This window comes from Kogia breviceps, chromosome 12, assembly GCF_026419965.1.
Source record: "Kogia breviceps isolate mKogBre1 chromosome 12, mKogBre1 haplotype 1, whole genome shotgun sequence".
NCBI lineage: Eukaryota > Metazoa > Chordata > Mammalia > Artiodactyla > Physeteridae > Kogia > Kogia breviceps.
In genome coordinates this window covers 63,692,972-63,707,238 of record NC_081321.1, presented here as the reverse complement: position 1 = coordinate 63,707,238, position 14,267 = coordinate 63,692,972, and the positions used below count along the sequence as shown (strand labels likewise).

Here is a 14,267-nt window from a genome sequence, read left to right as displayed (position 1 = left end):
GATCATACACCATGATAAAGTGGGATGTATCCCAGGGATGCAAGGATTCTTCAATATACGCAAATCAGTCAATGTGATACACCATATTAACAAATTGAAGAATAAAAACCATATGATCATCTCAATAGATGCAGAAAAAGCTTTTGATAAAATTCAACACCCATTTATGATAAAAACTCTCCAGAAAGTGGGCATAGAGGGAGCCTACGTCAACAGTAGTTAGGTTCAGTAAACAGTAAAGGCCATATACGACAGACCAACAGCAAACATCATTCTGAATAGTGAAAAATTTGAAAGCATTTCCTCTAAGATCAGGAACAACACAAGGTTGCCCACTCTCGCCACCATTATTCAACATAATTTTGGAAGTCCTAGCCACAGCAATCAGAGAAGAAAAAGAAATAAAAGGGATACAAATTGGAAAAGAAGTAAAACTGTCACTGTTTTCAGGTGACATGATACTATACATAGAGAATCCTAAAGATGCTACCAGAAAACTACTAGTGCTAATCAATGAATTTGGTAAAGTTGCAGGATACAAAATTAATGCACAGAAATCTCTTGCATTCCTATACATTAATGATGAAAAATCTGAAAAAGAATTTAAGGAAACACTCCCATTTACGACTGCAACAAAAAGAATAAAATACCTAGGAATAAATCTACCTAGGGAGACAAAAAGACCTGTATACAGAAAGCTATAAGACACTGCTGAAAGAAATTAAAGATGATACCAACAGATGGAGAGATATGCCATGTCCTTGGGTTGGAAGAATCAATATTGTGAAAATTACTCTACTACCCAAAGCAATCTACAGATTCAGTGCAATCCCTATCACCAATGGCATTTTTTACAGAACTAGAAAAGAAAATTTGTATGGAGACACAAAAGACCCCAAATAGCCAAATCAGTCTTGAGGGAAAAAACGGGGCTGGAGAAATCAGACTCCCTGACTTCAGACTATATTACAAAGCTACTGTAATCAAGACAATATGGTAGTGGCCCAAAACCAGAAATATAGCTCAATGGAACAAGATAGAAAGCCCAGAGATAAACCCACGCACCTATGGTCAACTAATCTGTGACAAAAGAGACAAGGATATACAATGGAGAAAAGACAGCCTCTTCAATAAGTGGTGCTGGGAAAACTGGACAGCTACATGTAAAAGAATGAAATTAGAACACTCTTTAACCATACACAAAAATAAACTCCAAATGAATTAGAGAACTAAATGTAAGACCAGACACTATAAAACTCTTAGAGGAAAACATAGGAAGAGCACTCTTTGATATAAATCACAGCAAGATCTTTTTTGATCCACCTCCTAGAGTAATGGAAATAAAAATAAACAAATGGGACCTAATGAAACTTAAAAGCTTTTGCATAGCCAAGGAAGCTACAAACAAGACGAAAAGACAACCCTCAGAATGGGAGAAAATATTTGCAAATGAAGCAAAGGACAAAGGGTTAATCTCCAAAATATATAAACAGCTCATGCAGCTCAATATTAAAAAAACAAACAACCCAATGAAAAAATGGGCAGAAGACCTAAATAGACATTTCTCCAAACAGGACATACAGATGGCCAAGACACACATGAAAAGCTGTTCAATAACACTAATTATTAGAGAAATGCAAATCAAAAGTACAATGAGGTATCACCTCACATCAGTCAGAATAGCCATCATCAAAAAATCTACAAACAATAAATGCTGGAGAGGGTGTGGAGAAAAGGGAACACTCTTGCACTGATGGTGGGAATGTAAATTGATACAGCCACTATGGAGAACAGTATGGAGGTTCCTTAAAAAACTAAAAATAGAATTACCATATGACCCAGCAATCCCACTACTGGGCATGCACCCAGAGAAAAGCATAATTCAAAAAGACACATGGACCCCAATGTTCATTGCAGCACTATTTACAATAGCCAGGTGATGGAAGCAACCTAAATACCCATCAGCAGACGAATGGATAAAGAAGATGTGGTACGTATACACAATGGAATATTACTCAGCCATCTCAGCCATAAAAAGGAAAGAAATTGGGTCATTTGTAGATACATGGGTGGACCCAGAGACTGTCATACAAAGTGAAGTAAGTCAGGAGAAAAACAAATATCACATATTAACGCATATATGTGCAATCTAGAAAAACGGTACAGATGAACCGGTTTGCATGGCAGAAATTGAGACACACATGTAGCAAACAAACATATGGACACCAAGGGGGGGAAGCAGTGGCAGGTGGGGGTGGTGGTGTGATGAATTGGGAGAATTGGATTGACATGTATACACTAATGTGTATAAAATGGATGACTAATAAGAACCTGCTGTATAAAAAAATAAATTAAATAAAATTCAAGAATTCAAAAAAAATTGGGTAGTGACTTGGAAGATAAATATAGATATTCCGTAATTATGTCTCAGTCACCTTTTCTGGTATTGAGTAATAAACAGAAGATACGAGGAAACTGTCTTTTTTTCTCTGTTTAATCTTATTATTTATTCTCCTGAATGATATAAGTTAAATTTATTTACTCATCAATTACTAATCACCTACTATGGGCCAGGAAGCATTGTAGGTGGTAGAATGTACAGTATACAAAATAGTCTCTGTTCTTATGAAGTTTAAGTTCTAGAGGGAGGAAAAAATCATAACTCAGTAAACAAACACACACACACATATATATATATATGTCTAGTGATGATAAATCAAAATAGAAAACATATGTCAAGGTAAGAAGTTACAGAGTGATAGAAGAGGTGATATCTTTAACACAGTGGCCAGAGGCCTTTCTAATGAGATAACGTTTAAGCAGAAAAAAATGGTGAGACAAGCCTTGTAGATATTTAAAGAAATAACATTCCAGCAGGAACGTCAGTAGCAGAATTGCCAAGCCTGGACTGCGCTTTTTGTGTTTTGGATTATCGAGAAGCCCAACATCGTTGGAGCAAAGTAAGCAAGGGTGAGAACCATGGGGACAGATCGTCGTGGACTTGGTAGAACACAAAAAGAGCTTCTGTTTTAATTCTGAGTGAAATGAGAGTTCCTAGAGGGTTATGGTGGAAGTGATACAAGATGTGACTTGCTTGAAAATTTATAATGCATCAAGGTGATTGACCAGGTGATTCGCATGTTTTGTATAATCCCAGAGTATTGAGGAAAAGGGAGATCAAGGAGAATTAATAACTAATATCACACTGCTAATGAATCACAGAGGTAGAATTCCAATCCCATCTCTCTTTATAAAGTCCAAGTCACCTTTTGGCATCACGAAAGCTGAGTGAAAATAATATCATGGAAAACATTATGAAAATTATTGAATATGTATAGACATATCAGGAGGACAAGAGCTAAGCACATCAGTAGACTCTTCTTTCAGTTTATGGTCCTTAATATTAAAGTCTGTACAATCACTGACTATGGGGAATATATAATAGTTAATGCTCAATATATGTTTAAAAAGTGAATACATGGTATTTTCGAATTATAGTGAGGAAGGCACATTTCAACATGTCAAGAGAGCAATACCGAGGTAGTGTGGTGGACTATAATTTTGTCTAAATATTCTTGCTGCTCCCTTCCCCTACAAACCAGGCCCATTACTGCAGGAAGCAATATTTTCCATCACATTATCATCAGGCTTGGTCATGTGACTGACTTTGGCTCATGAAATATGAGTGGAAAAGATATGAGACACAGGTCTCGGGCGAGCAGAAGCTGTAAGAGCCAACGTGTAGTCTCACAATCTCTTTTTCCAATCTGTCACCATCTTGGCATGGCCCAGGAAAGGGTTGCCCCTCAGCTTGTGTCCCACCACGAAGGGACATGAAGGGGAGCCTCACACAATACTGAACATGAGCAAGAAATAAAGCTCTAACTTTGTTACTGTAGTATAAACCAGGGAAGGCCACCTAATAGACGTAAACGGTGTGTCGAATACGTTGCAAACTGAGAGGTTTTAGTCTTAAGGAAGTAGTAACTGAAATCTTAAGCTCAGAGCAAAGTTAGGAGTTTCTAGCAAGTTAAATAACAAAGAAGAATCTTTTCAGAAATGAGATAAATCTACTAAATGTCATTTTTTCTTAAATGGCAAGGAACAGTTAAATAAACAGTGTAGCTGTATATATGTGCCACTTCTTCTTTGTCCATTCATCTGTTGATGGACACTTAGGTTGCTTCCATGTCCTGACTATTGAAAACAGAGCTGCAATGAACACTGTGGTACATGACTCTTTTGGAATTATGGTTTTCTCAGGGTATATGCCCAGTAGTGGGATTGCGGGGTCGTATGGTAGTTCTATTTGTAGTTTTTTAAGGAACCTCCATTCTCTTCTCCATAGTGGCTGTATCAATTTACATTCCCACCAACAGTGCAAGAGTGTTCCCTTTTCTCCACACCCTCTTCAGCATTTATTGTTTCTAGATTTCTTGATGATGGCCATTCTGACTGGTGTGAGATGATATCTCACTGTAGTTTTGATTTGCATTTCTCTAATGATTAATGATGTTGAGCATTCTTTCATGTGTTTGTTGGCAATCTGTATATCTTCTTTGGAGAAATGTCTATTTAGGTCTTCTGCCCATTTTTGGATTGGGTTGTTTGTTTTTCTGTTATTGAGCTGCATGAGCTTCTTGTAGATTTTGGAGATTAATCCTTCGTCAGTTGCTTCATTTGCAAATATTTTTTCCCATTCTGAGGGTTGTCTTTTGGTCTTGTTTATGGTATCCTTTGCGTGCAAAAGCTTTTAAGTTTCATTAGGTCCCATTTGTTTATTTTTGTTTTTATTTCCATTTCTCGAGGAGGTGGGTCAAAAAGGATCTTGCTGTGATTTATGTCATAGAATGTTCTGCCTATCTCTTCCTCTAAGAGTTTTATAGTGTCTGGCCTTACATTTCGGTCTTTAATCCATTCTGAGTTTATTTTTGTGTATGGTGTTATAGAGTGTTCTAACTTCATTCTTTTACATGTAGCTGTCCAGTTTTCCCAGCACCACTTATTGAAGAGGCTGTCTTTTCTCCATTGTATATTCTTGCCTTATTACTCAGCCATAAAAATAAATGAAATTGAGTTATTTGTAGTGAGGTGGATGGACTTTGAGTGTCATAAAGAGTGAAGTAAGTCAGAAAGAGAAAAACAAATACCATGTGCTAAGACATACATATGGAATCTAAAAAAAAAAAAAAAAAAAAGAAAGGTTCTGAAAAACCTAGGGGCAGGACACAGGAATAAAGATGCAGACTAGAGAATGGACTTGAGGACACGAGGAGGAGGAAGGGTAAGCTGGGACGAATTGAGAGAGTGGCATGGATATATATACACTAGCAAATGTAAAACAGATAGCTAGTGGGAAGCAGCCACATAGCACAGGGAGGGTGCTTTGTGAACACCTAGAGGGGTGTGATAGGGAGGGTGGGAGGGAGACGCAAGAGGGAGGAGATATGGGGATATATGTATATATATAGCTGATTCACTTTGTTATTAAGCAGAAACTAACACACCATTGTAAAGCAATTATACTCCAATAAAGATGATAAAAAAATAAAGTAAAAAAGAATTAGCCTAAAAAAAAAAATTGTGTAGCTGAAATGTACCTATTAACGATAGGTGGAAAGATTTAGTGGACACTGTATATGTCAAAGACTTCCAAAGTACATCTATACTTTGGTTATTAGGAGCTCTTTACTTTCAAATTAGAAAATAAGAATAATACAAAATAATTACATAATAATTCAGAATGTCAATTTTAAATCATTAGTGAAATACTCAATCTCAAAAGAAAGTCGACCAAGAATCTTTATATAACCTCCGGCCATAAAATATAGAGTTATGGATATTTCTTTTTTATATGACACTCCAGACTCATAAACTACACAGCTCCTGAAGGAGCCTGTGTTACTGACATCACTGAATGTAACGACAGAATGGCCAAGACAATCTAGACATTTCCAAGCACTCCTTTATTTCCATGTCCAGAATAATAAGGACAACATACTGTGTGAAAAAATAAAAATACATGCTTCCTGGAGATAAGAGGGAATTGAAATTTAAAAAATAAATTTGACAGTCAAATAAGTATGACATACATAAACTTAAAAAGCCATATAAGCTAACATTCTGAAAGATTATTCTATCCTATAATGTTCTATTTTTAAAAGTCTACTTAATTTCCATAAACTCTTGTTTTTAATAGCATTGGTAATAAAAATAAAGGCAAAATGCATTAAGAACCTACTGGGTGGCAGTAGTTGTGCATATTATATCACATAGTTCTCACACACCTCTATAAAGATGATATTTTTATTACCTCTATTTTTTAGAGAAAACAAAATGAGAATGCAAAAAGGCAAGTGCAATTTGTGCCTGTTAAGTAACAGTGCTATGATTCCAAAGCTGATATTTCTATTCCCAAGCCCATTCTAATTTAGTATTTTAGGCTTTTTCCTGTGCTTTCCTATAGTGTATTAAGATCTTTAAAATAATTTTTATCCTTAAATATGTCTTAAAAGGATTTCTAATTTGACATTATTTTAACCCATTAATCTTACTCTCCAATAGTTTCTCCAAAAGGAGACTGTAACTCCCATCAAATAAAGACAGAGGGCTTTGTACCCTTCACATGCCCAGCACATAGTTGGTAGATGGTAGATATGGATGAGCAAACAGGTCAAAATATATGTAGCCTATATGAAATTAAAGTCATGTATTTCCTATTTGCAAGGCAGGAATAGGGACGCAGACATAGAGAACGGACGTGTGGACACAGAGGGGAAGGGGAGAGTGGATGAATTGGGAGATTAGGATTAACATGTATACACTACCATGTGTAAAATAGATAGCTAGTGGGAAGCTGCTATATAGCACAGGAAGCTCAGCTCGGTGCTCTGTGGTGACCTAGAGGGGTGGGATGGAGGTCCAAGAGGGAGGGGATGTATGTAACATATAGCTGATTCACTTTGTTGTACAACAGAAACACAACATTGTAAAGCAACTATATGCCAATAAAAAAAATAATAATAATAAAAGAAGAGCCTTGGGCTTCCCTGGTGGCGCAGTGGTTGGGAGTCCGCCTGCCGATGCAGGGGACACGGGTTCGTGCCCCGGTCCGGGAGGATCCCACATGCCGCGGAGCGGCTGGGCCCGTGAGCCATGGCCGCTGAGCCTGCGCGTCCGGAGCCTGTGCTCCGCAGAGCGGGAGAGGCCACAACAGTGAGAGGCCCGCGAACCACACACACACACACACACACACACACACACACACACACACACACACACAAGAAGAGCCTTATTAGAAAAAAATAAACTGGAAAATTATTAATTGTGATATAAGAGATCTGCATCAATTTCAGAAAGTCTATTAGAAAAAAAAAAAGTCTGAGTAAAACAGATTTCAAGAAAAAGAGGCTTAGAAATACCAAGATGGTGAGGTATACATCTGTATGAAAAGGTTTGCCTGTAGGCTTACCTTCATAGCTAACGGAGAAATAAGGGAAAATTAAGTGATTGGGTTTTTGTTTTTTAATTCAAGAAAGAAACGTATTGTTTAGGATATCATATTTAAATCTTTTGATAAAAGATTCTCTATTCATGTCAACAATTTTCACCCAACACTACCTGATTACATCTTTGAGTTTAGTGCAAAATCAGGAGCAAAGTAACAATATCATAAGGAACACGACTCTGGCAACACTTTTTTCCAGGGCAGAGGGAAAAAACCTTATAGCATCATTGGTCTCATGAGCAATACAGGCAAAGTTTCACATAAACATCTAATTCATTGGAAGCACAGCCAAAAGGGACATTAACGTTTTCCTGGGATTTTCATAAAGTCTCACTAATACCGGTTAACAAGCCTGCCTTCCTGCCTATTTTAGTAGCAGCAAGAAACATGAAATTATGATCAAGAAGCTCGCTTTCTGCAGCTACCCAATTTTAGTAGGTAAGAATTAGATATTCAATTAACCTCAAAGTCTGGGCTGTACAGAAACAGAGAACTACATCTGTATGCTACGAATTGAGACCATGGAAGAGAAAGACTAGGTAAAGGAGTTCTTTAGGAGCAATGAAGGTCACCATAACGATCCAATATAGGGAAATGGTAATAGCCATTGCTTGTATTGGAGTATAGCTGTAAAAGAACTCTCACACATATTGTCACTCCCTTCCCATGTGAGCACGAATGGGGAATTAAGCCAACAGATTATTCAGTTAATCTCTTTGACACTGGTTCATTGTGACTGAAAGCTTTAGTATTCCTAATCCTATGTCAAGATCAGCTTGAGGAGAGTGAAGGACCTGAGAGTTAATGGCCAAAATAGGGGCTCTAAATGGCTAAAACTGACAGAAAGGCAGGGTGATACTGAATGATGAGATGTCTGTGACATGCCTCTGGAGAAGCTCATTCAGAAATATATATCATTTCAGTGATAAACTAAAAATTATTAACTGTTTCTGAAACAAACAAGTGTACTAGCCTAATTTTTTTCCATATGTGAAGAGTCAAAATCACAGTTAATTATGTGGTGCTAAAAGTGGCACAAAATTTAATGGCACTAAAAGTGGCTGTCTTACCAATGTGAAAAATCTTGAATTTCTGTTAGTGAACCATGTGTAGAATGACAGAACATCTTTCATTTAATTCTTCTTTGAATATAATTCGATGCATTATTACCTCAATAAGCACTCATTATCTTCATCTGTAAAATAATTTCACTTTAGACAAGAATTTTTTATATAATGTGTACAACTTTCATGCTATTTCTTAAAAAGCAATTAGTTCAGTGTTGTAGAACAATAGTAATGGACCTCCCCCTCTTCTCTCTCCCTTTTCAACTAATCTGGGGCAAAGGATTAAAAAAGAATACAACATTTCATTTTTAATGCTATCATCATTCTCAATATGACCTAACCGGTAAAAACTGCAAAATCAGCAGTAGATCCAGACCTAGGGATTGTCTTTAAAAAGAGAGAGAAGAGAAACACACATGAGCTGCATCCAAGAAGCTGTCATTAGACTTAGGGATGAAGTTCGCTTTTGGCTACTGCTAAGCTCAGCAATTGCTACTTCTCCACTTCTGACTGGGTATCTATCTACTTTTAAAAGAAGAGATTTAGAGAATATTTGAAAAGGAATCTTCACTGTGAAAAGCTTGGTAATAAACTTCAATTGAAAAAACCATTTTATTATGTGTCCACAATGTGCAAGGCAGGGAGCTCATGAGAATGATTAAGTAGTTTTCTCCACTGTGAAGGTTCTAGACACTCAATAAATGTGAATAAATGGCTTTATTTGACAGGTAAAAATTGGTCGGAATTCTTTTTTACTGTTTTATGTGGTTTCAATTTCTAGCCCCACGTAGCTCTTACAGAAGATTGAAAAGTTTCCAAAGTATGGATGAACTGAGCTTATGAGACCTAAATTATTCATAAAATACGACTGAATGGTTCACATCTTAGAGATGTATTAGCACCTTCAGGTCACAGGGTTACCATTCAGTTTGCTAGATAAGAAGTAAAGACTATATCATTGACCAGGTAAGTTAGAGCAGGGTGACAATGAGGCCAGAATGTCAAAAGCTAACTCTCGGAAGACCCTAAATCCCATACTCTTGCCAAAAAGGAATGTAACTTGCATATTCAATTCTGAGAGATGAGGAGGAGAAGGAAGAGGCTACTCTGTGTCAATCGCTGTTCTGAGTCACTTACCTTAATCCTTCCAAGAGCTCCATGAGGTTGAAACTTCTGATATCTCATTTTACAGTTGAGACAACAGACTCAGGTTAAATAACTTGCCTGGGCATATAAGTGGTAGAGTCAGAATTCAAACTCAGGCAGTCTGGATCTAAATCCTGTTCCGGCCTTTTTAAATGGATTGCTTTGCATTCCATTAAACAGAGACATTTTGATGTGTCTTTATCTGCTTTTATCTATAAACTGAGAAAAACAAACTTGGCTAGACTTTTTTTTTTTTTTTTTAATAGCAGTGCCAACCCTGAAGTTGTAGGTACTGGCACATTCAAGTAGCAGTTCTATCCCTATAAGAGCAACACAAACATCCTGTCTATATGTCTCTTTATAGAATGTCAAGCAAATAGTTTCCTCCCTAGATTCCAGGTCAAAATGGAGTTTGCTTCATGTTTTACACCAAAGACAGGACCTGTGCCAAGTTTAAATTAAGAACAAAAGTCAAAGTAATGGTGCATCAGTTGTGGGTTTGGCAATGGCAAGAAAGATAGCCTCAAAGAAAACTCATACCTTTTATGGAAACCAAATATTGACCACAATTGGCACATAGAAAACTGCACAGACAAACAAAACTGCTGGATAAACAAATCAAAATTACATAGGAAGCTGACACCCATTCTTTACAGTGGAAAACCAAAGATGAAAATGAGTCACAAATTTTATATTCTTGGAAAGGATAAATGTTCACCCATCTAGTAATGTTTTGTAAAAATTTCCCTGAAGATGTCTAATATTCCCAATATTTTCTTTAATAACAAACTAAGAATACCTACAATGTGTTAATGTCACAGGACAACTGACTATAAACTCGGTTGTTAAAGAAAAACAACAAAACAAAACCTTGACTTGAACAATGTGTCATTTAATAATACAAAATGTATTCTCAGATTCCTATATCATTTCTAGATTATAAAAAGTATCTGTATACTTGTGTGTGTCTGGATATTGGACTTGAGGGAGAAAAAAGCGTTTTCAACAATAGCTTTATCCAAGACTGGTATTTTTGAAGTAGAGAGGCTTATAAGGGCGTAACACATCAGTCATCCTTTTTTGTCTCTTTTGTTATCCAGTGTCCTTGTATTTCCTTTGCCCTGACCCACACCAAATTAAACTTTCATACACATAACAGATTCTAAAGAAATAAGAGGATCGATTTGTTCAAACTAAGATCTACTACATCACTGTGAAACTCTAAAGAACAGAACCCATCTCCCTGAAAATAAACAAGAAGGAGAAAAAGAAAATTCTTACAATTTGCCATGAGATTGTAGGAATCACTAAGCGAATTATAAAGGCAGTCAGGTAGCCGAAGGCACCTTCATTTTCAATTCTAAGTGAAATACAGTGTAAACAACTATAATCCTGTTATAGTTCATGAAAACCTTCAAAGGGGATAGACCATCATTTCTTGTGAGTTCTGCATTCTGCCTTTTTTATTGTACTTCATTGCGTTGCTTGATTGGGGAAAAAAAATCCACGTGAAGCTATTTCTGACTTTCCCCTTTTAATGCTAACAGTATACCCCTTGTGATATGCTCTTTTACCACTTGACACTGTATCACAATTAAGTCCAATTCAGGCTTTAGATGGAGAGCTGAGGTCCAAACAACGTGCTTTAATAGGCCCAGAAGCTAATCAAGAGTGAGACCCTCCAGTCACAGCCTATCTCAGTTCTTACCCCGGATTGTCTTTCTTTTTGCTTTCTCAAATCTTAGATTTATATTCAATAATCATGGCATCTTTGACTTTTAAAAGGAAAATAGAAGTTATTCCTTTTAGTCTCTACCAAACCAAAGATTCCTCCTTATTATATCTCTCTGGCAGTGGCTGCCCATGCCTTCCCAGGAGAATCAAGTCTGCTTCTTGAAGCTTTTACTTGAAAGAAAATAATTCCGGCATCTGTTCCATTGTCAGTTTGAATATCTGAAGAAAACTGGTCAGCCTCCAGCCTCGTTCGGACCCACTCTGACATATTAAACGCTCTTCTTAAATCATGGCTCATAGACAGCAGCACAACCCTCTGGATGCGGCCTGCACATCACAGTGTGCAAAGTGTCTAGGAATTATTTTTTTTTAATCTGTTTATTTATTTTTTTGAAGTATGATTCATTTACAATGTTGTGTTAGTTTTTGGTGTAGAGCAAAGTGATTCAGTTATACTACAGGTAGGTAGGTAGATAAATAGATAGATAAACAGATAGGCAGATAGATATACATTCTTTTTCATATTCTCTTCCATTATGGTTTATTATAGGACATTGAGTATAGTTTCCTGTGCTATACAGTAGGTCATTATTGTTTATCTACTTTATATATAGTAGTGATATCTGTTAATCACAAACTCCTAATTTATCCCTCCCTCACCCCCTTTCCTTTTTGGTAACCCTAAGTCTGTCTTCTATGTCTGTGAGTCTGTTTGTTTCATAAACAAGTTCATTTGTGTCATATTTTAGATTCCACATATTAGTTATATCATACAATATTTGTCTCTTTCTGACTTATTTCACTTAGTGTGATAATCTCTAGGTCCATCTATGTTGCTGCAGATGGGTAGTTCATTCTTTTTAATGGAATTAGTTCATTCTTTTAGTAGTATTCCACTGTACGTGTATACCACACCTTCTTTATCCATTCATCTGTCAGTGGATACTTAGGTTGCTTCCATGTCTTGGCTATTGTAAATAGCGCTGCTATGAACATTGGGGTGCATGTGTCTTTTTGAATTAGAGTTTTCTCCAGATATATGTCCAGGAATGGGATTGCTAGATCATGTGGCAACTGTATTTTTAGTTTTTTGAGGAACCTCCATACTGTTTCTCATAGTGGCTGCACCAAAATATATCCCCACCAACAGTGTACGAGGGTTTCCTTTTCTCCACACCCTCTCCAGAATTTATTATTTGTAGGCATTTTAACGATAGCCATTCTGACTGGTGTGAGGTAAAAATATGGAACACTACACGAATGTGCATGTCATCCTTGCTCAGGAGCCATGCCAATCTTCTCTATCATTCCAATTTTTAGTATATGTGCTGCCGAAGCGAGCACTGTCTAGGACTTCTCTTGATCTTTACTATGTTTCTATCGTGCCTACGGTTTTTATTTTTTAGCAGCCGCTTCATACTACTGGCTCATATTAATCTTATAGTCACATAAAAATACCCAGATTCACCTTTTTAAAAAGCATCATTTGCTATCAACTGTGTTTCCACTACCTTAAAATTGTCCAAACTGCTTTTTACAATAAATATTTACATTCAAATTTAATCCCATAATTGGATGCAATCCATCAGTTGAAGCTATTAATCTTGTACACTGATGTTCTCATCCATCATATTAATGCTCCCTCCCATATTTCTATCATCTGCAAAAGTTAATTATATATCTTTTATGACTTCATCTAAGTTTTAATATTTAAAAATGTTTTAAAATGTTAAACCCAGTCTCAGGACTGAATCCTTCATGGTCAGATCCTCAAATATCCCTCAACGTAACAGAATCGTTAGACACAAAAAGTCCCACCTTTTCCGTTTACAATTATATTTCCTTTGTTCATCTGATGCCCATCAGTACAGTCTGGTTAGAATCACTCTCTTTAGAACTGTATGTAGTTCATACCAAGTTTTCCTTCATCGTGCTTGTTAGCATTAAAGAAGAATATCTCTTTTCAATAGCCCTGGGTAAGATTAGGGTTGGAGAATATTTCCCACTTCACTTAATGTCATTGAAAATGTATTGTCAACACTGTGGGAGGCTTAACATCACATGTATCTTAACCTAAAAGGCCAACTTGAATCTTACCCACCATCTTGAAAACATGATATACAAAAATTTTTGCTCAACTAGAACAACAGAAATCTTGAATTTGACAATGAGCAAAGTAAAACACAAATTGACTGCAGTAACCAAATTGCTCGGGCAGATTTACAAAGACACCACCATGCCACTGAACAACTGATGATGTAATTTTCCATCTAGAATCCCAGATTGTATTTTACTGTAAAATTACTGGTAGGAAGTGATAGCATTAGGCCCTTCCAACATACTGTTCTATGATATCAAAATGGAACACATTTATAATCCTGTTTTTTTTTTTACATGCTGCTTTCTGATTACTTTCCAAATATGGTTTAACAATTTTAAATGACTGCTTTAATGTGTCAAACACTAAATAGGATTTATTCACGGGTCTTTATTTTTCTTAGGTATAACTGCCCAAAATAGAATCAACAGACTTAACCTATTGCCACATATACTTATTTTATAATTCAAGAAAATATTTAAAAAGAAGAAAAAGGAGTCTATATCAAATACAGCAGGACACTACTTTCAAGGCATCAAATATTTTGGGAGACCATTATCGTACCAGTCCAAATGTGATTGAGTCTGAAAAGTGTCCAGTTAATTATTTTTCCGACTTTTAATAACTATTCAGACTATGACATTTAGCAGAACTAAGCAGTAGAAATAATAATCCTGGAAAAATGAGTCATTATTTCATCTTTCCAAAGCACGAG

The 14,267-nt window shown here is 36.4% G+C and overlaps 1 protein-coding gene and 1 non-coding gene across 3 annotated transcripts in view; both read right to left on the bottom strand.

Moving 5' to 3' along the window:
- NAV3 (neuron navigator 3) overlaps positions 1–14,267 on the bottom strand; it is an 832,636-nt gene that overhangs the window by 417,867 nt on the left and 400,502 nt on the right. The window lies entirely within an intron of this gene.
- On the bottom strand, positions 12,693–12,798 carry LOC131767584 (U6 spliceosomal RNA). Its single transcript, XR_009338783.1, has one exon. It is a non-coding gene; the product is annotated as a U6 spliceosomal RNA (small nuclear RNA).